Source organism: Temnothorax americanus, unplaced genomic scaffold, assembly GCF_048541705.1.
Source record: "Temnothorax americanus isolate GAGA-0224 unplaced genomic scaffold, ASM4854170v1 Scaffold19, whole genome shotgun sequence".
NCBI lineage: Eukaryota > Metazoa > Arthropoda > Insecta > Hymenoptera > Formicidae > Temnothorax > Temnothorax americanus.
The window spans coordinates 3,157,501-3,180,562 of record NW_027509329.1 but is presented as its reverse complement, the minus strand read 5'-3'; the positions used below and the strand labels follow the sequence as shown (position 1 = coordinate 3,180,562).

The 23,062-nt window shown below is 45.0% G+C and overlaps 1 protein-coding gene across 2 annotated transcripts in view; it reads right to left on the bottom strand.

The window, feature by feature from the left end:
- The window catches only part of LOC143896663 (discoidin domain-containing receptor 2), a 103,317-nt gene extending 83,686 nt beyond the window's left edge, over positions 1-19,631 (bottom strand). Inside the window, exon 1 of one of the 2 annotated variants that reach the window (XM_077404630.1) lies at positions 19,153-19,631. The gene's annotated coding sequence lies outside the window, so the exon portion shown is untranslated. The remainder of the gene's footprint in view (positions 1-19,152) is intronic. The other variant, XM_077404629.1, reaches the window with a different exon arrangement.
- Between the last annotated feature and the right edge of the window lie 3,431 nt (positions 19,632-23,062).

The following is a 23,062-nucleotide window of genomic DNA, read 5'->3' as shown; positions in this document are numbered from 1 at the left end:
CGTTCACATTTAAATATCACTATGTGACGCGATGACACGATCTCCGATTCTTGGTATTAGAGCCGTTGAGGTTTAGAACTATTAAAAATCAAATGTTACGGATGAACGATGAATGGAATGAATGAAATATAGAATTCTATAATATTTCAAACAATAGAATTTTTTTCTAACAATGTCGAAAAAGTTTAATAATGTAACAATTACTGCCTGCGAGTGTTTGACATCCCTATATCTGATATAGTATTCGCGAAACAGATTTTAATTTTACAACGGTCTCGTTACCAGAATTTTACACGTACAAATGGATAATCCTACCATCGACACGTGGCCAGCTTTGCTAACGACCCACGGGTAGACATAAAACAGAAGGAAAGTATAAAATTAGTTCGTTTACGAACTGTTGCTCGTACATGTTTATTTATCTCGGAAATCGTAGGCGAGCTGTACGTAGCGAGAGGAGGCTATTCTCGAGAGTATATGAGCCGAAAGGGGAACGAAAATTGAGCACCGCGGGCGGGCGTTGTAAATTAAATTTGGTTGCAAAGGAAGTCATAACGGCCGGCACGTGCCCGTCGCTGTTGCATGGCGTATACGTGCGTCATGGGATTATGAAAAAATCTTTCGCGGAGAGCCGCGGGAGAGACAGCTTTTTTTCCTCAGGAAGCGTGGCTCTTACGTGATCCGAATGCGTAAGCTTCGTGTGTATTCGGGTAAACCCAATGGAACCCCGACAATTATAACTCGATTATGAAGCCCGCACCATTTCGTGTTTCTTTCGCGACGTAATACAGAAGTTCCTTCGAGGGGAATATCAATCGGATTTGTTACGCTCTATCCGCAACATCGGATTATTATGGAATTTAAAAAAGCATCCTTCATTATCCTTTATGTCACTTTTAATTCTTGGGATATAAATACATCCGAGACTATCAATCCTGTCGTTTCTCGTTCATGAAATATGCACGAGCTCACCGTTTCGTGGTTTTTTTTTCGCGAAATAATATAGAAGTTCTTTCGAAAGAAATATCAATCTGATTTATTATGCTCTATCCGCAATATCGGATTATGGAATTTAAAAGCATTTTTCATTATCCTTTATGTCACTTTTAATTCTTAAGATATAAATACATCTGAGACTATCAATGCTGTCGCTTCTTGTTCATGAAATATGCACGGGACATGGCGACACATATCCATTCTCTTCAATTACTCACGTTATTAATTAAATCCATCTGCATACAATGCGCATACGTTTCAACATCATCCATTCCTCATGCTTACTGTTCTTTTTTTTTTACGAAAGCTCATAATATGAGAGTAAATAATAAGGGATGCGCGCTCTATGCTCTCCCCCATCAGCAGTCTACACAATTTTTCCAACGAGGGAGCAGCGCGGTAAAAGGAACGACATTATGACGCGCGATATTTTCTCCCTTTCTATATCTAGTACGCCGCGTTTTTCGTTGCATTTTAATGACGAGGTCGCGCGAGACTGATGACTTGGAGTATAAAGGTTAGTTTGGGCAAATGGAGAGGGAAAAAACGTCGGCGATTAACGCTTCGAGGGCGGATAGACTTGCGCTCGCATATAGGATCGATTGTCCTCGAGCCTCGCCCTATCGTTTGCGATCGATTGCAGCTGAGCAAACGAAACCTCGAAATTAACGGCCTATTATGAATTTAAACGGGGCAATAATCTCCGCGCAAACCACGCGAAGTGCCACTAGATATTTGCTCTTTCCCTCTCCCCCCCTCTCTCTCTCTCGCTCTCTTTCTCTTCTACAATTATAATAAAATTGTGTTTCGCTCGGCGTGAAAACTACCCACAATATTTCTAATCCGCGCACGTGTAACTACATAATCCGGTACGGTAAGTCCAGTAGTGAAGTGACTCGAATATCAATTACCACTCTCTACGGGGTGGCACGTACGTGGTCACCCCGTAGGTGGGACCGGTTGTTGTATTGAACTGCACAGGTGATAGCAAATTAAAGAACATGAATTAATAACTTACTATTAATAACGTCGTAATAGCACATTAGAAAATATATATACCGTACTACCAGAACTGTTCGCGAGCAAGAAATGGAAGAAGAGAGGAGTGTGGAAGTATTTTCTTGCTAATCTACAACATGGCAGTGAAACTGAAACTCACAAGTGATTTAAGTACATATATTCTGGCCATAATGGTAGGGATTTAAATAATTCGGCGATTTCCATCTGCCCTGGAGTGCATCGCGCTCGTAAACGTGCAGCTGGAGGATCTTTCATTCGCATGACTTTTTCTGCGTTGCTAAAATATCGACTCGCCTGTTTGCGCGCATAAGCGCGCCGTACTTCCTGCGCGTGTGCGATAAACGCAAGGCGCTCGGATGGGAAGATCCTTATTCCTTCATTTGCATTTATCGCTCGCGTCGTACACTTGACCGAGTCGAGACACACGGCTTCCGAGCGGTGTCCCCGATCATCGTGGAGGCGCCGGCATGCAAACGAGCCGGTAATTCACCAGCGACGGACCGGGTGAACGGGTAAACAGGCGGGAAGGAGAGGCGGAGATGCGATTCCACGCGAGGGAGGAGAAAATGATTCCGTTGCATCATGCGAGAACGATGGATCGTATAATGCTCGATCCCGAATGGCGCGAACAGCCGAGAGGTGTTCGGTATTTCCGCCACGGTCGCAGCACGTGGCGTCATATATTTTTAGAACGTGCCGTACGGAGTCACACCTAATACCTTGCTCGACGACAGGTGGATCGTTAAACGAGAGCCTCGCGCGCGCGTGTGCGTCTCTTTCTCCTTTCTCTCACTTTTTTTCTCTTTTCCCGTCGTGCCGTCGACGGTGACGAACGTCACCGCGCGTTGCGTGAAAATGTCAGCGCCATGTACGAGGTATTTAGAGACGCCATAGGGAACCGGTTATACACGTCTCCGCGCGCCTCATTCTGCACCTCTTCTCAGAGCGCGGTGATCCGCGTCGCGAAAAATTTAGGGGAGGCTCCGACAGTTTTCGACATCGGACGAAAACGGCGACGCGTTAACAGAGCGACAAGATTAATTTGCGTGGGGTATCTTTGCCTTCTAGCCAGCGTGTCGCGAAAAGCGTAACATATTGCACGCGCGCATGGCGAGAGAATAAATATATCTTTTTACACATAGCTGTTTCCTCTGACGGGACGTTTTTCCAAATGCGGTTCTACCGGGAAAAACGTCACAAAGCCGAAGGGGAGAAAAAGCCATAGGTGAGCTCGCCATTGTGAGTCAATCAGGTGTCGGTATACCGAATCCGTAACTAAAATCCGTAGCGTATGAACGTTACGTTATCCCGGGAAGTCAGAACTGATAATAATAGGAGGCACATAAATCAAAGCTCCATTCACGTCTTTATTGCTCTATTAAATGGGACAGCTGGTGCCCGCTCGTTCGGGCGGCAGCAGCCGGGAGCCGGTCGGAATTTCGCGGAGGTACATTTGTCTCGCTGCAGATTATCGTTTGGAAAGGGGTGCGAGTTGCCTGCGCGCGCGCGCGCGGGGTCTATAAAGTTATATCAATTCGTATCCGGCGCCCCGCCGTATTGAGTTAATATCGTTAATTTCCGTCAACGATTTTGCTAGGGGGTAAGCGCCCGTCGCGGATGGGGTAAGCCGCGCCGGCGAATGCGGGACGTCGACCGATCGAAACTTGTTTACATACAAATACGAACAGTTAAATTGTTTCTCGGCGATGCAATTTCCATCTAATCTGCCGTCAGCCACTTTCTGTTCGCGCGGCATCAATCGCACGGACCAAGCCGAGCCGTGGCTTTGCGATAAGTGCGGCTGTTGAAATTCTATCTCGCTAAAAATTAGCACACTATTGATACCGTAAATAAAGGAAAATAAATATTCTTGAAGCGGGCTCGCACGTTATAAAGTGTGAGAAATTGGCTGAAAATTTACAGACGTCATCATTGTTAGATGCAGAGATACGAGGAAGATTGAAGTAGTCCAGGCTGGTTTAATAACGAAGCTTCGATGATGTTCGAGAATCGAGTACGACGCTTGCCAAGGAACGCATTTGGCCCATAGGATTCATAATCGCGGTATAAGAGCAGTTCGCAAAGTCGTATCAATTCACGTCCGGTTCGGTGGCACATTGAGTTCATAACATTAATTTCCGTTAACGGCGCAGCCAAACAGTTCTCGAACTCCAATTCCGAGAGGGCCCCGGCTGCTGATGGAGATGGATCGAAGCCTGTTTACATACAAATTCACCCCGTAAAACCGCACCTGCGCGCGGCGGCAATTCATGATTGGCCTGCAGTTAATTTCGGGGCAACCAACGCGTGCTCGCAAGCTCGGGCTCGAGTATCGCGCGCGTCACTTCGCTACGCGGACGTTAATAATGAGCGCAGAATGCTGGCGAACTTTGGAGCCGCAACGTTTGGCCCCGCAGTTTACTCGGGAGCCGCGATAATTCTGGCGGCGAAAGCGCTCTGCGTGAAACTTTGTTGCCGGAGTAGAAAGCAGAAGTAAAAGGATTATAATGCAACGCGTAGTAGGCCCTCGTTACACATTCTGTAAATATATTCGCATCGTTACAACTTTGATAATTATGGTCCATTATTCCGTATTAGAGAACGTATTTTCTCTTATTTCATTTTATTAATAATGTCGCGCGACGCTATACGTATGTGTACAACCTGAATATATCGGAAATATTCTCCAACGGCATTCTCATATATCAGCGTTTGTAGATATGGGATAAAGCTCCATAGGATAAAGCTCCATCATACGGAGAAATAAAGAAAGAGAGAGAGAGAGAGAGAAAGAGAGGAAAACGGGAAAGCTCGATTATTAAAAATATCGTGGTATATTACGAGTGGACGTCTCGTGACAACGTTACTTATAGAATCGCCGACGATATATAAGAGAGTGCTGCTCCTCGCGGAAATCTCGAGCGTATGGAATCGGGCCAACCATTTTTATTGTCGCGAGTTTTTTCATTCGACATTTTTCTCGAAACGTGTATACGTTCGCCGTAGCAACTCATGAATATCCCTGTTCTCGTCAATAAAATTCTCAATGTTCTTCGCGACTGACGATGCAGCCAGAACACCCAGAAGGAACATCTTTAACGGGTGGTTGCCGGTGTCACGGACATTATATACGAGTTTTTCACGGTAATTTCTGTGAGGCGGTCTCATTGCCGAAGACGCGATATAGTTTTGCTGTAACTTGTGGCTATTTTTGTTCAACTGGGGGATGTAATGTAAGACATACAATTAATTTTTTACTATTTCCTAATATATCGAGAAAAGTTTATAAAAAATTTTCATCATACCCGGAAAATTGTTTGTCAATATTGTGATATACTTAAGTGATATTTATCGCTAAGTCACGATCAAGACAATCTTTATTTTCTGCGCGATTTTATAAAGATCGCGGTGGCGCCACGGTGTCGCGGTAATTTCTGTGCTATTGTAACTGGGACAGGCTAGACTCGATGGAGAGAGGATCGATGAAGGAATCCCGAGGAATTTTATCTAGACAGATGCGGTCGTGCAGTTGAATTGGCCTGACTATAGTACATATACAAAGCCCCGAAATCCCCTTTGATTTTGCAGGGCTGGAGTCGATGTTAGATACGCTTCAGGGAGCATTAGGAGCCTCGAGGAATAGTCGAACGAGCGTTTCTAAGCTAGACCGCCCTCAGGGCGAAACTTCATATCTCCTGTCCTCGTTACACTCTGACGATAGCGATCTCCGCTATATTTTACGTAGGTTACTTTTCTTTGCCTCGTCAAATTGCCCGTGCCAAATGCATAACTCTTTCGGTATGATTCACTAGAAAGTATAATATACATCCCATATATGGCGAAGAGATGTTCATTCTTACATATATATCTCCATTTGCAAAACGCGATCATTTATTTTATCAAAGATACCTTAAATTTGGAAAAAAGATGACTTTTTTATAATTTTTTAAAATTTAAACAAGCTATTAAGTAGCTATTATATCTTGATGCTAAAACATTTTATCATGCAAGTATATCAGAAACTGCTATTAAAAGCGAGGCATGTTCGTGTAGAGCGTGAATCAAGGGTGTACCCGACGCGATCGTGCACGCCGCGCGTTTCTCGCTATGGGAACAGGAGGCAATCGGCGCGAAATCGATTCGATCACGAGCAGCCAGCGGTGGAGGGCCCATCGTGATCCGCTCGATCTCACATAAACCGAGTCACGGATCCGCATCTCGTCGTCTCCAGCGTTGCCTCCGTGGAACTGTGCGCGAGCGGCAGCACGCTCGCCGACAAGAAAGAAAGAGGACAAAAGGTGCACGCTGCGAATTAATAAGCCAGCTTTAAACACAGAAATAGCATATATGCCCCTCCCTCGAGGTACATCGAACGGGTCGTCAAACCGTACATAATGCGGCGCAGCTGAAGCGACCGAGGGACGCTTCAGTTAAAGGGGGCGTCTTTCTCTCTTTCATTGTCGTGGACCCAGTTTTATGTTGCCCCGGGAAGGATAGCTGACTTTTCGGGGCCGTAGGGCCCCCAGAGAAAGAAGCTTTATTCCGATCGGTCGATGCGAGCTCACGCTCGGTCGGGTATTCGATGCTTACGGTTTTCGTCGGATCCATCACCGTGGGACGTCCTATTACTGCCCTTCCTTCGTTCTCCCTATACATTTTCGCGACTCCCTGCCTCGTCTAAGTGGATTATCAGAGATATCCGTTTGATCTCTCGACCGAAAAGGACCACGCCGGATAAACTTTGGGATGTCTTACGGACTCCTGCAGGTGTAGCGGTTAAGTCCTTCCGTTTTGTACGTCTGACGGCACGGCGAGAGAAACAGGACATGAAAAGCCTCGAGGTTTCATCCCCCGCGCGAGCAAAACGGACCCCCAATCCCTTTGGCGTTGAAAGTGTGAAATGTATAAGAAATGAATTATTGTTTCTTGTTTTGTACTATATTTTCATTTTTTTGTAAAAATATTCGTGGTTATATTTTTGAGAATTTTTGAATTCAACATTTATGGAAATTTATTAATTCTTTGTATGCGATTTTTTACATAAATCTTATGTAAAAATTATCGAACATTCCTAAATCAACCTAAGTACCTTAAATACTGTTCTTATATGTATATATTTATAAATTTTACACAAATTGATTAGTTATTATTATTGCTACGATCGCATGAAATAAAGGGCTTCAACTAATTATAACATAGCACTAAACATTAAAATGTTATTGAACGTAGGATTTAACATTATACATTTCTGTAGCACATTTTTTGTGTTTACGTTTATGTGTCCTTTCTTCACGCGAAAGTCTTCACCAATTAATCTACTTTGCAACTTTCGATGTTTCGAAATATCGGAGTAGCGAATAACATAATATTGGGACAGCGAAAAGGTAATATCGATTTAACTCTCATCGCGGTTCCACTCGAATTGTTCGGCCCGAAAACATAGACGACAACAACGACACCAAGACAACGACACCGACGACGATGCAGCGTCGAAAAGGAGGAAAAGTTGGACGGCCGGGCCCCGTCGACCGGCAACGATGACTTCCTTCACGAGGGTTTCAATTCAATAGGATCACGATGATCCGACAATGGAGCCGAGTTTCGCCGGGAAGAAAGAACTTCCAGAAGAGGTTTTCTGGAGGGATCTCGAGGAAATAACGAGTCACGCTCGTCCCGTGGCACGGTCTGCTACCGAAACTGGAAGGATGGAAGAGCCTGTAAGGAACAGAAGGGAGAGACATATATCTCCTTCTTTCTCCAGCGAGCGTGCGCACACGCGCGCCAAGGCGCGCGGGACGGTGGGCCAGGAGGGAAAAACGAAAACGCATGACGATCTTATTGTCGCTGAATCCGCCGCAGAAAAGTCGTTCCTCTTTCGCGGCACATCCGACAATGAGCGTCTACTCCCCGTATCCTCCCTTTTTTCCACTTTTGCCTCTTCTATTTTTCTAGCTCCTTCTGCTCCGCACGCTCGCTCGCCCGTCCGTCAGAAGTCCCTCGGTGCGCAAAAAGCAGTTAAAGCGATTAAAGTCCCCGAAAGCTCGGCGAGAGGCGAAGCGCGATAGAAAGCCTCCCGAGTTCTTTGCCCGTCTTGCCCCCCACCTCCCCCCACTCCCGCGCGTCCCTTCGGAGCTTGGGATATTGCGAGTCGCGGTGGAATTGCCCCGGGCAATTGCGCCGGAATCTAACTTCCATTCGGACTTATTATTTGAACAGGGGTAGCGCCCGACGACTAGCAGAAGTAGCTTCCGGTTCTTTCTTTTTCCCCGTGCTCCTTTAGTCGACGTCACGTGATGAGGTGCGATCGATCGATCGTAAAACGTTTGACGATTAGGTTTCTCATGTCTTCGATTTTCACAGTCCGGTGAAATTCCGGTGAAGTGAAATTTGCGAAGTCGAATGCGGCTGAAATAGGGATAGATGGTCGAAGATAAAGAATTTGATTTAAACTAACAGGTTTTGTAAAATGTGCTTGTAAAATAATTGTTTGGTATTATTCGTTATTATACACTCTAATCTTGATTAGAACGAAAAACTAGGCCTCATGACTATGCGGTACAACCATGCGGAAGATTAAACGACCTTGCTCTAGTGTATAAGATTAAGATAGTACGGTGTCAAATGTCTTCTATATCCATGTCAGCTTGACATCTAAACCTAAGCAAGAGAAGGGTCAAGGATTAAATCTCACGTCGCGCCTCTGCATAAAATCTCCGAACCGGAAGAGCAATTACTACTGATTGACCTCCTCCGTTTCATCCTCGGTAACCGAACCGTATAACGGGATTAATAAAGGCTCGAGCGTCCATCCATAATGCCATCGGAAGCTGAGGGGAGTGAGGTGAAAGCGCGGGGTGCAGCGGTGGCACCCGCCTCTCCTAAAATCAACGAGACGGGAACTCGTATATGGACATTAATTGCCTCTCCACGAGCGCGCCACTAAATTAAGATGCGTGCGTAATCGAGCACCCGGGTCGGCTAACGCGCTTCGTCCACGCTAATTGCGCGTGAGACAATACCGTTGCGATCGCGCAATGTATCGCGGAACTACGCTCTCCACGCGGACGGAAATATGCGGATCGGTAAATAAATTAGTGCCTTAACTGATGGCTCGTCGAAGTATTCGAATAGAAGAAACGCGCGAATGGTAATGAATGTCGGAATGAGAGGAAGCGGACCAAAGCGAACGGCGCGACGGTCGACTAATTATTTTGGTGTCTCGAAGAGAAAACGAGAGATAACGGTAAGCGAGTTAAGCGTGAGTGAAAAAAAACCGTCGTTTTCTTAAGTAGCGCCATAAAATTCCGAGACGCGAAATCACGAGATTACTACCTTTCGCGGTCGAACGAGCTAGTTAACTGTGACCCACGCCGATCTATAATCGCCGGATGCGACCATTTTTTTTTCTTTTCGATTAATCGTCGCTGCTCCTTGCTCGCGCAAGGCTGTAATTGGACCGGATCGTAGTCACAAAGTCGATAACCCGGCGTAATTGAATCCGTAAGCAGTCTGTCGATCAGAGGCGCTCTAGTAAAACGATTTCGCTTCGGCAAAAAGTGCGTCAATGCGCCGTCCTCGCGCACAAAGGAAAGATTAAAGGGTTCTATGCGAACGTTCAACAATTTCACATAATCATACGCATCAGCCCCGTCACAGATTTTTTTTTCCTACGAAAATGTATAATGATATAGAGAGGTAAAAGAGAGGATATACTCATCTATCCTCTGCTTTGCATTATCCATAGTATTACTTTAGCTCGCAATTATAAACTCCGGAGTAAATATACCTTGCTACTTCCTCGATCGGTTTAATGAAATATTTCACTCTCATTCTCGTTTAGTTATGAGTGACAACAGCGTCGTCAACTAACCGCAAATCGGTACACAAATTTGGCAAATTTGCTCATAGCTAGAAGCGCTCAAATGCTTCTAGCTATGCGCGACAAGCGGAGCTAGGACGCGATCTCATTTGGAATAATTTCCGCATAATCATGCGTGTACGTCACTCCGGAAATTTCTCTCTATACGGCGCATAATGCGGGACAAACGCGCGCAGACACGCAGTGTGACTCGACTGATTGCGGGGCGCGAGGCGATCTCGCGACGTAATAAAACTGTAACCTACGAAACGACGATTTGACCGCGATCCCCCTGAGCGGATTCTCAAGGAAAAAAGGGTCTGTCACACCGTCGCTTTCTCGCCCGCTCTCTTTTGCTGTCTTCCCTTTCGACGATGAATGCAGGAGAGGCGAATGAAAACGTTCGCCGGGACAGAATAATTCATTGTCCTACTAAAACCGGTGATGCTTCACGCTTGTTTGGGGAACGGATTCACCTTGTTTGGGCTACCGCGATCCTCGATGGAGACAGAGCAGAGTGTTTTAGTGATCCTGGAGATTCCACCTTCAGATTTGTTTTATGTTCCTCAAATACATTCCAAGAAAGGGTTATTTCCCTACCAAAGAGCTACGCTCTATTTCACTATTATTATACTATATATTTTTGTTATTTACGCGAAAATAAAAAAAATCCATTTTTAATATACCAGAATATACCTACAATAAGTGTATTTTGTAGGCGAGCAAAAATAAAGGAATAAAATGCTTTTACAGATGAATTTCATATGTGATCTCACATTGACATCTGTCAGAGAATTATTCATTCTGCGGTCAGTTTCGGTCACTCCGCGTATGAAAAACAAGCCATCAGATCCTGCTGCGATCAAAAGGGTCAGTTGGAAATAAAAAATGAAGCTATAAGGACTGAGCATATAGATCTATGGGAAAAGTTGACAATGGATGATGTGCCGGATAAAAGGAAATACGAGAGTGAAATGGAATACATAATGAAGGGAGGCTTCTTGCGTCCACGTGATAGCAGCGTCCACCAAGAAGGTTGGCTACCGCCTATCTGCTCCTACCTACTCCCTATCAGTAACCCCGGTCCGCAGTCTTCTCTCTCGCTTTGTCTAAAAATCTTCCCTTTCTGTTCATCTGTCCACCTCTGTGCGTCCATCTTCTCGCGTCTCCGCTCCCTCGGACCTTTGGACCCCACGCGACACGCGTTGTATGTCCGGCTCGTCCCTTTGCTCTCGCTTTTTTGTATGCCCGATGAGCGGCACACGTGGGCAGCTGGCGGGAGAAATACAGAGAGGGGGAGAGAAGTCCTCAAAAGACACAAAGGACGTCCGCATGCATTAAAGGGTAATGATGCCTCCGTGATGGTGGTGATGGTGATGGTGGCGGTGGTTTGGGTTGTGGTAGCCGATTCCCCGTTTGACGTTTGAAAATTCGTCCTGCCACGCGACGCCGCCGTCGCCGCTGCCGCTGCCGACGTTCTCCGTGGAATGAGGTATAATGTTTTACCCATGGCGGCGTTTAGGAACAACGCCGGACGGACTTGCATGCTAATTTCGCGCAGACGGTATAAGCCGGAGAGAGACTTTTCCTTCCCTTCCGTTGCCGTGAACGTGTCGAGGCAAAAGTATACGCTTTATCTATTATTCCGTGGATAAATTTGAGGGACGAGAACGCGTACCCGCTTTTCTGTGCTTCTCACGAAAGAGGGGGGTTTCAAGTTTCTTGAGACTTTTAAATTGGATATTCAGTATTCCGTGCCGACGGCCACCGACGAGTCGTAATAGCGTTAATCCGGAATATACTGTAAACGATTGTCGACTTAATTTACGTTTAATTAAATCGTCGCCGCTTTTGGCGAAGTTTTATTTTGGAATATAAATTTGGATTAAATTAAAGTCGGCGTCAAATTGAGAGAAACTTACGAGTCGTCAGACGATGCAAGCCTTAAAAATTTTAATGTATGTGTATGTGTGTGCGTGTGTGTATTTAAATATATATGCTGCACATATCCTAGGAGTAATTAAATTAATTTATATTTAATTAAATTATTATCTTCTTTTTTTTAATAGGATATGTGACCGTAAAACTTTGGTTCAATTAAATTGCGAAAGTGTCGTCTGATTAAAGGTTTCAACGGAATCGAGAGAACGCCTATTCGCTGAAAATAAATTAAAAGGACACGAAATTATTGATATTAATTGGCATTACGAGCGCGAAACCGCTTTTTAAGATCACTTGAAAGCGAGATAAAGATTTTACTTCCTGTCGGTTAAGTTTCATTTGGTTTAATACGTTATAGAGTGTTCCAATATAAAAAATGAAATATAAATAAATATGGCAAATAATCTCTTTTTAATAAGATTTTATCAAGAAATTTTACTGCATTATGCAGCTGTATTTTATTAGAGTGTCTTATTTAATACATGCTATAAACACGGATGCTATAAAACAATGAATGTAGTTATTTAGATATACAAGAGAACATCCTCATATAAACGCCATCTAATGACAATATCAAAGCGTAATAATAGGCGTTTAAATAATAGCAGTGAATATCCCGAAAGTACCATGTGCACAAAGTGTTTTTAAAAGCATCTCGAGAACGTCGCGTGGTCATCAAAGAATTTCATGGCGCGCACTAAGGTACGGCTGTACGCGAAATTGATTGCCAGCTTGTGGGTAACGTTTAGAGCTTCGTGTCGAGGCGACCGGCTCTATAAAATCGTCACGGCGGAAATTATAACTCGGATACCGCGGCGGACCGCGTAAAACGCCGCCTTTTACGAAATAATTTACCGGCTGGACTCGTTAGCGTAGCATTCAGAGTGAGACGCAAAGGAGAGAACCTTGTTAGGCCACGCGTGCACTCCGGGTTCGGTCGTGCGACCGATTTTTTGGTGAGAAAGAAAGCGTTTACTGCGCCGCGCCTCGCCCCCTCCGCTCCTCTCTCACCGACACTCGTTTGATGACCTACAATTTGCATAAAGTCGTCGCGCGTTACGGCCAAAACGGTCACGCAAATTGTCAGGTTCAGGAAACTTTAATAAGTTTCGACGCAATAGCAAATAACATATATACTTTTCGTTTTATTTAATATTCACGCCTTGTAATTTCAAGAATATTACTCTTACAATGATTAGCATATCCCGGAATAGCACGGGTATCGTTAAATATTCGCGCGTAATACCGGTTGCACTGAGAATTTCATTTCCAGAATTCCCAAGCAAATTTGATATGCCGTCAAAGAAGCCAAATCGAATCTCAAAGAGCATCTTTTGAAATTAAAATGCTGTTTTTCGAAGCATAAAGTATTTCATATCGCGTGATTTTCTGCGTGACACATGGTTGATGATTTTTAATTAGTGTAAGTAGCCAACTAATAATGTCCGAATTCTTGTACGAATTATAGTATATGCAAGAAACAAGTAAATTCGACGATATTTACTATAAATATAGTAAATATATGCAAAAGCTATTACATATTTTTTAAAATAGATAATACATCTATTACTTAATTTAATATTATGTCTTCATAATCTATTTGTTTTAGAGCGTAAAATAACAAACACTAATACAAAAGCAAACACAGATACTAATGCAAAAATAAAAAAATGAACTTAAAAAATAAACCACTCTAGGAGACTTTAATTTCAAATTTTTACAAAGACTCCAAATTCGTAATATCAGCAAAACTAAAAGTTTTTCACAATTTTGAAACCGATTATGGTTTCACAGTGCTAATGTTGTTGCGAAATGCAACATTCGCTACTCTTTACGGTTTCTAATTCGAAGTTACGACATGCTAATTAATTTAGCCCTTGAAGTTAGTCGCGTCGTTTACGAAATACATATAGCTCTACATTTTCAAACGATTAACCCAAAAGTACTTAGGCTTATTGAGTAGGAATAATCTCATGTTCTGCAATTTTCACTAAAAAGCAAAAATTAAGATTGTTTTTCGCTAACAATACAAAAGGTTATTATAATTAAAATTCATAAATTTCTTTACAAATTTAATTAAATTTTAATTAAATTTATTAAATGTTCAAGAATAATAATAAAGTTAGAAACCATGTGCAATTAATCAACGGTTTCAAGATGTTCAAGATATAGAAGAAGTGCTAGAAGTAGAAACCAGAATAAAATCGTCGAAACGGAAGTAGCTTCAAAGTATAACAGACTTGGCCTTCCGCGGCTCCGAATGTTCTTTATGCTGGGGGGAGATATAAAGATTCGAAATATATGGTCGTATACCACGAAGTTTTGAAGTGCATCTACTGTTTCAGCGGATGAATCCGCGTCGTCCGTTTTCCGCGGGCCATTCGCAGAGGAGGATTTCAATTTCGCTTCTCCGCTGACTTTTCATGGCGGCCAGAAAGAAAGTCGGGATGAGAAAAGGAGGTAGTCGCGGCACTGAAACGCGGAGACGCAGAATCATGGATAAACGATCGAGATAACGGACTTTATGGTTCTACGGGATTACGGATTCCACGGCCGTTGCATAAATTCCATCGCGCGTATAATGTAAAGCTAATACGCCGGTTCTTCAAGACCTCACGATGGTTGGGACGGGGGAGGGGAAGGAAGAGAGGGGTAGCAGTGAGTAAAAAGGGGAGCGTACAGGTACGGTTGGCGGTTGGAGACAGAGCGACGGGAATAAAGGGATAAAGAACAGAAAGGCGTACGAAAAGAACAGAGGGCAAAGCAGCAGGAAGACTACCGGGGAACGCCTGGGAATAGTAAATTTCCGCTGCATCGTGGCGTCGTTATTAGCATACAAGTATTTAGAATGAATTATGGGCCAAGCCGTTTATTCCCGAGGGTGGATATATTCGGTACAAACACTCCGTGCGTTTTTCCTACGTCAGGTGTATCCCTTAGGAGGTAACATTACGTTGTCTTGCATATTTCATCCTTTCACTCTCTCGATCTCCTGACGCGTTTCATGAAAAGGAGCAGAGAGAAAGAGAAAGAGAGAGGAAGCGAGCACGCGTGGGCACTTAAAACCGCGACATTATGCGCGCGAAAGGTGCAATGTGAGCCGCCGCTGCCGAGGAGGTCGAGGAGGTGCACGGCCTCCCGCTCCTCCTCCTTCACCCGTGACGTTCTACCTGCGTTCTAAGCCGCTCGAATTTATGATCGGTTTACCGAGGCCGGAGGATCGATTTTGCGGCTCATATATGCGAGGGCCGACCGCCGCGCCGTTACGTTAAGCATTAAAACGTAACAACGTCCGCGCGGCGATCGTTAAAACCTGACCCGACAAATGACCCAGGTCGCAAAATCGCCCCTTTATCGTTGCGTCCGCGTTCTGACAATCCAGAGTCCGGCAATTAAACCACTTTTGCGCTCGTTCCCGCGGTCGAATCCGGCGCGTTCCGACTTTATTAAATACGAATATCATTCTCAGATGTCGTCTGGATGCCGAGGGATATCGCGGACCAAGAGATTATTCTCGAGCGGTTCTAACAAGTGCGATCGTTTCAACTAGAAAATGCGCCGCTAAACCAGTTTGCGCTTAACATCAGAAAAATCGTATAATTATCGTATAAGCATGTGTGTTATATGAGACATAATTAAACATCTATCAAATCATAGAGAGTCAGCATTTTATAGACAACCCATGAATTATTCTTCGTTCTTAATTAACTTCGTGCGCGGATGTTTTATTGGAAAACTACAAAAACATCGCCTGAGCGGTTTCTTTCCTTTCTATAATACCAGCGCTTCCTCTCCTTATGTTTTTCCTTTCTGTAGTTCTTTCTATTTTGGCGTCTTCTTTTTTTGTGAAACTACAGAGGAAAAGTCCATGCTATACACAGTCACGCGGCGGCAATTAGAAAGCCATTATCTCGCGCGCGTTCAGCCATCGTGCAACAAGCATGCGTATAAGGGATGGAAGAAGAGTGGTGGATTCCCACGGAGTTAGTACACCTTCTGCGTCCGGGGGTAGATGAATGTCCGGCAATCAGGTGCAGGGACCCCCGACTGCCTCTAAATCTACCCGCCCGCGCCGGCAGCTGGCTGATACGTTCTCGTTGACGCGGAGCCATCATCGTGCCTATGGCCCACCCGCTGTTTCGTTTTCGTGTTTGGACACCGACGGGGAGCCCGAGAGAAGCCACATTCGAAACGCCGGGAATCTTTTTAAAACGGAAGGACCATTTTCTCTTTTAACGGAGGAATTTTTTTCGAAATCGACCGTGAACGACGCGCGCCACGTTCCGAGCGAAGCGGTGCGTGCAAAACGGTCGCTAGCGTGGATTGAACGGTTACGATCGCATAAATTTAAGGACCTTTATTCAAGATTAAGCATGTTTCAATTTTCAGTTTGGTCAGTTATGCGGAAGAAAATAGAAAAATATTTTATTTGTCGACGCCTTAACCACTAAGTATGTTTTTAAAAATAAGAGAACCTTTTTCCATTTACTTTGAAATACTTTCGCTTAGCTGCACGCCAGTGATTGACAGTTGTGGTTGACAACTTGTATTATTTCGTCTAAATCTTTTCAATATGATTGGCGTATAGCGAATATCATAAAATTTATACACGCGATCATTATTTATAACCGCATAATAAACGGCGCAAATGCATGACGCGTAGGAAATTTCAATTAAATAGATACCCAGAGAGTGACGATAGAGATTTACAATGATGACGGTGTGTCATCGCGATTCCGCAGCGATACCCGCAGCAGCAGCGGGCGATTCTGAAAATGATAACACCGGAAATTCATAGCGGCGGCTGCATACGCGCGGTTCACTCAGCCGCGTTAAATTCGGCCATAATGATTCGACGATCGTGCACGTTCATTTCCGAGGAGTTAATATTCAAAATGAACATTAACAGGACGCACGCTACCGTTAATCTCCAATGGCATGTGGGACCGCTCACGGTGCGCCGGAGGTCGCTTTACTGCATTCGCGTTAATTATGCAAATGAATAATTAGCATTTCGATTATTTCGGCAACGTCACTGTCCACGTCGCGGAAAATTTATCGCGCAAATATTAATTTATCGTTTTTCTCTCGCGCGCCCCCGAGCCGATGGAATTTATCATTATACCGTTCGCGATAATGCGCGAGATGGAACGATCCACGTCGGGTGCATGATAAAGTATCGATCGTCGAGCCGTCGTCGCGCGCGCAGATTAATAACAACTAGATAATAATTTATGGCCGGTTCGTCAGCAGTCAATCCCGCTGCGAAGTCGTCAAAGGTGCTGTCGTAAAATTTCGCGAGGCTCTTGTCTCGTAATGAAGATATTATGAGCCGGGGTTAAAGATTGCGAAGACTGTCAAGCACGCCGTCGGGGATCTACATCGAGTAATCACGGACATAATGGAAAGAAGGAAATTGAAGGATTTTCGGCCTCGCAACTGGAGAACTTTGTGAGTTCCCCCCTCCCACCCCCACTCTCCCCCGACGGAACGGAGAACACGGATCTACGAATATTAATCGTTCAAATTTACTGTAGAAAAGGCTGCTGCACGAATCGAAGAGTGATCAATGCGAACCGATTCGACCTGGCTGCAGAAATAAACTGTTAGCCCCTATGAATATATTCATATCCCTTCATCAATATTCAGAACCTACTTTCCTGACTGCGCTTAAATCCACTAAAATCGCGCGACATCGAACACGCTCGGCATTCGACGGGATGAGGCACGATCTTCGATTTCTCACAACGACAGTTTATGCCTTCTCAATTCTTGTTCCCATTCCTGAAAGCGTCGAGATATATGGGCGTAACCGTAATGACGATCTCTCTCTCTCTCTCTCTCTCTCTCTCTCTCTCTCTCTCTCTCTCTCTTTCTTTCTCTCTCTCTCTCTCTCTCACTCACTCACTCACTCACTCATTCACTCACTCACTCAGTCTCATTCTGTGTGCTTTCCATAATTGAATATGAAATCTTGGCACAATGAATATACATATATTTTCACGAAGAAAATGGCCTACTCGGATCTCGTCCAAATGCATTAACGATGCCTAGGTGTAATTGGTAGTAAACACTCGTACAACTAATTTACTCTGAACTTGGCACCGGTTCGGTAGGAATCGAAATCGCATAGAAATGGAGGATCGGAGACTTCCTTGGACCATTTCCAATTCCGCCCGACTTCCTTCGCTCTCTTTCATCCGTCATTGCCTGTTGCGTTATTTTGCTACCTCGAAACTACGTGGATCCGGAACGTGAGCCGTGTTTTGAGGTGCCGCGAGGATTAAAGAGTTCTTGGCGAACCAGTCCACGTCTCGATCCAGAGGATTTAAGGCGTCTCCAACAAATAGATCGCCGCGCGCTAATGGATGGGAGTTCCGATTCGATATTGCCTCTCCCTATCCCCGGACGCGCTCTCCGAGCAGGAAATTAGCAAGTCTTAGGAGATCTCCCGTTAATCGTCGGGGTGATTTCTGCGGCGTCGCTTTCGGACAATTTGCCGCGACGAAATTTCATTTGTCCCCTTCCTTCTGCGTGCCAACAGTCGTCGACGAACCCTTCGAGGGCCCTCTCTCTCGCTAATCCACCTCATTCACTCTTTATCTTCTTCCATTTGATTCTGCCTCGCGTTCGCCTTTCGTCGGAAATGGAGCTTACAGAATTAATCGATGCTATCCTGACTCCTCGACTCGAAATGCATGGAATCCCTTCACGGCTTCATCGCGATCATTTTCAGAGTGAGGGACGAGGCGACAATGAATGACAACGAATGAAGAAGGAAATCAGATTCCGTCCGACGTTTCTCGGAGCCGGATTAGGAAAGAATATAGACTTGTATGGACCTCTCTCTACAATTCCCGAGAGCATCTTAAAGCGTATAGAAAAACTTGCCTGAATATTTTTCTAATTCCACCACAAGGCAAAAAGTAGAGGGATATTCCTTCTTTTACAACAAATTACTAAGCACTATATGTAAAATAATATTTGAACATTATTATTTGCAAATAAATTTTTATGAAGTATGCTTTTATCAGAATTATTGAATTATGCAAGTTTGCAAAAGTGCAGATCGTTTGACGGATATGCGCTAATATACATTCCGGACAGTACAATTGAAACTGCTCTCCCGTCGGCAATTTATATTCTAATTTCCCGAGGTAATTACAGATATCACGTCGAAATTACACGCTGGTATCGATAACACCCGCGCACCGCACCCTTTGACAATTTTGCAGCTGCGTTCGCGTGTCCGTTCTCCAGTCCCGTTCGTCACTCGACGAGAGCGCGCGCGTATAATTAAAAGGGGTTCGTTATGAGAGAAAAAAAGATATGCTCACCTTGTGCGTTAATGTATCATGTATATCCGCTCGGGATGCTCTATTAATCAGCGACCGTACGCGCGCACACACCAAAGAGCACCAAAGAAATCATCGATCACAACCGTGGTCTCTGTATAGATCCTACCTTCCTCTATATGTTCCTCACTTCATATAAATATTTTTTAAACAAATTTTCACACGTACACCTCTCCTCCTCGGCAGGATGCTATTTACAAGCCTCTAAGCTCACACAATCCTATATACGCTATGCGCGCGCTACATCGAGCTAATCCGTTTAGAAAAGTGCAAAACTACCGGGGCGGGCACCTCGATATCGCGGCGATATCGGCGTTATCACTGGCGTTATCGGCGGCCGCGTCTCTTCTCGCACTGGGTCCACGAGGTGCCCATTGAGAAAACGCGACGCGCAAAGGAACAACGTTACCAACCAACACCGTACCGTCACGGCGCCACGGCACTAACTGACAGGCTGACGAGAAACTCCAGTTGGTCGACGGCGAACTGGCCGAGGGGAGGGGAGGGTAACCCGCGCGGCTCTCGACCCTCTCTCACACGGTCGTGCGTCCTCGTTCGATCGCACGCGCTCGCTCCGTCTCACTTACGGCTTTCGCCCCCCGTCACCATCTAGTGGTAGATCGGCGTACCCTCGCGAGCGAGCGCGCGCGCGAGCGCACCGATTTGCCACCCCCGGTGGTGGACAGAAGGGAGGGAGCGAAACGAGCACGTGAGGCTGGTAAAGAGCGAGGGGCGGCGAACGGAGCGTGGGGGGTCAGCGCCGAGGCCCGTATATGGGGGCGAGGTTGCAAAATATGTTGTAGAAATGGGGTGGCGGATGAATGCGGTCGCCTGTAGACTAGCGATTTTATTGATCTTTTTTCCACCCTTCAGAGACGCGCGTGTACGCGCGGCCCGCTTAATTAAGCGTCCGGACTCTAAGGTCGTGTACACCTTCGGCGAAGTATTTCGACCAGGGGGCGCCGGGGGGGGGGTTAATGAGATAACTTTTTTGAAATAATTTTTGTTGTATATTTTGAGAATGATTGATATAACGTATAGCTTGACCACAAGCGATCAGCCAGCTCGGACAATTGATATAGAAAATGCATTCGATGCACGCACAGTTTTGTGCGCATCCGTTTGCAGGTGCCGCAATAAATTTTTCACGAATCAAGCAAATGCGAGCGATTAATTTTATTTAGTCCGCCTATTGTACGATAACGCGGAAAATATTGATGGCCAGCGTAAACATTAATCACGGTAATATTAAATCGATATATAAATTGACGTAAATGACTGGTAGAGCATTGGTAGCGTAATGAAAACAGATGTATCGCCATCCGTTTTTTGACTGACGGAACATTATCGGTCGATCGTAAATTTTCGGACGTCATCATTCGTAATAATTTATTAGCGCTATACGGACGTGAAAACCCACAAGACCCGGCGCGAAATTGTGAGATATTGTGTCTTATCACTTTCTGGTTCCGCCTCGTTCGATCCCGAGGGCAAACCGGTAGGATTCGAATTAGTGTTTATGGCACCCGTGGGCGTACGACGAAATCTCTTTTTGCGCGCAAAAAGAGACTACTGCAATCGGACTACGAATAATCGTTCGAACGATTGCAGTAGTCCGACAAGCGGCAAATGCCGGTGTCATCGTTTTTCCTAATACCATTTTCATAAAAATTGAAAATATCTGTTTAACTTTATTTTGCCGAAGAATTTTTATCGTTGTGTATATAAATATATAATATATACAAGTATTTACATATTTGTTGTTATATAATGATTAATGAATTGTTGAGTTGCGCTTGCGGGGAATGAAATTTAAATGCATTAGCATGCGTTATGACTGTCCGATATTTTCTGTCCTAATCGGAAAATCGGTCACGCCGTAAATCTTTAAATAAACACGATTAATTGTTCTCGACAAGTTTGCGTCCCCGGCGTTCACAGCCGCGGCGTAGCGAGCTTAAAATGGATTTACTCGATCCGAATGCATTAACGACAGGAGAGAAGTAGTTGCTACTCTCAAAGAGTCCTCCGGACTGGGAGCGAGTGCTAATTAGCGATTCGATCACGGAGCTTCCGGCGCCGGTAGACAACGTCGTCACCTCCACACCGGACTCTCTTTGATCCTCTTCTATCTCCGTTTCGTTCTCTTATTCGCGTCTCCCTCTTTCGCCACCGTCACGTCTGTGGATATCACATATATATACGGCATACAGATGCCCTCGATGCAGCAAACTTTCGTAGCGTGCCAAAAAGCAACTTAACAAAAACATACTCTCTTATTCTTGGAAAGCTTAAGATTTATATCGTAAAGCTAATATGATCGTATAACAATGCACGAAGCAGAATCTTCTTTCGACGATATTGTTTACTTTGAGGATTGTGAGGTCTTTGAAATGATGTGCATAATAAAACATTGTATATTCAAAAGCTGTGTGTATGCTGTATGCAATTGATATTCTATTTACCATAAAAATATTATTTATGAAAATATAAGTAATAACACATATGTGTTTATAATTTACATCTTAGTTTTTTAATGTTCAGCGTGAATTATTATTGCGCTTCCTGATTCCGTAAGAATAAAGCGCAGCAAAACTAAATTACGATAGAGCCAACAAATAGACTGCCGTTGAGTAATTATATCGCAGGATCAGGAAATGCGGTGCGAAAGCCCAATAAATACGAAATACGTGGGACGGTGGATGAAAAAGTAAAGGATTACGCGGCTTGATCACCGGCGTTTCGTCTTTACCACCAGGTCTCCCCCTTAACATCGCCGCATCTCGAATCTCAGCATCGTCTGCCTGCTCGCCCTTCCACGGACCAATCTCCGAGTTCGTGTACGCAAAAGGGGGAGGACATACGCGCCCGCAGACAAGAGATCTAATATACCCGTCGGTTACATTAGCCGGATTTAATTTAAGCTCCGACCCCACTACGTAAGCGTGCCGCTTATGCTCTCTACCTACCGCGAGTGAGAACAAACGTTAGCCCGAGGAGAAGGAAGCCCTTCGAGACGAGCATAAGCTTGCGGAAGGTAAAAGAGAGACGGATAAAAGATAGAGGGGTATATGTGTGCCGGTAGCGAGAGACGCGCCGTTTATTGTAATTGCGCTGTCGCGCGCGAGCAAAACGCCGCTTTCCACGGCCAACTGAGTATTTGCTAATACTCGACCGTTTCAAGAGAGGGACAGCTTCATTAACGGCAAAAAATCGCCCCTCTTCCTCGCCTCTTCGTGCCACGCTTTTTGTTCGCTCCGCGCGATGAACCCTGGTCAGTACCCGAAGCCTTTATTGGTTCATCTGCGTTCAAGTTCGAACACACTTGTGGAAGCTAATATATTATCAAAGATCGAAGGCACGCGCGATGCTATATAAGCTTTCTCGAGACGAAGACAGCGATGGCTGACGTACGTACCGCTATATATACGTACGGAGGAATGTCGAGATATTTCCTCTCGTGGCTTGCTGTTTGCCCGCCATTCGGTCGCCTTTCTTTTTCGTACGTCGACAAATACGACAGCCTGAGAGGAAGTGAGACGGACGAGACTAAGCTCATATTTATTTATGAGAGAGGAAGTGGCGCACGGTTTGTCTGCCTGGCGTGGAAATATACATCCCTCGCCGCGCGTAGAGCGTGTAAGCGCAAAGGGGGAACGGGGGCCACCGAGGTGTTCGCGAAAAGTTGCGCGCCGTGCGTGGGTTCCTAGCGCCGCGGAAAACTTTCGACGCGCCCGCCCGAGCGAAATCGCACGTTTCATTGTTACTTTTGTACGTTTTTGAGCGACGATATGGTAGACGCTCAGCCGCCGTCGCCGCCGAATGTATGGCGCAAATAAAACTGCCACGTCGGGCGAAGTTACCGTAACCGTTTTTAGTGCTTTATGACATC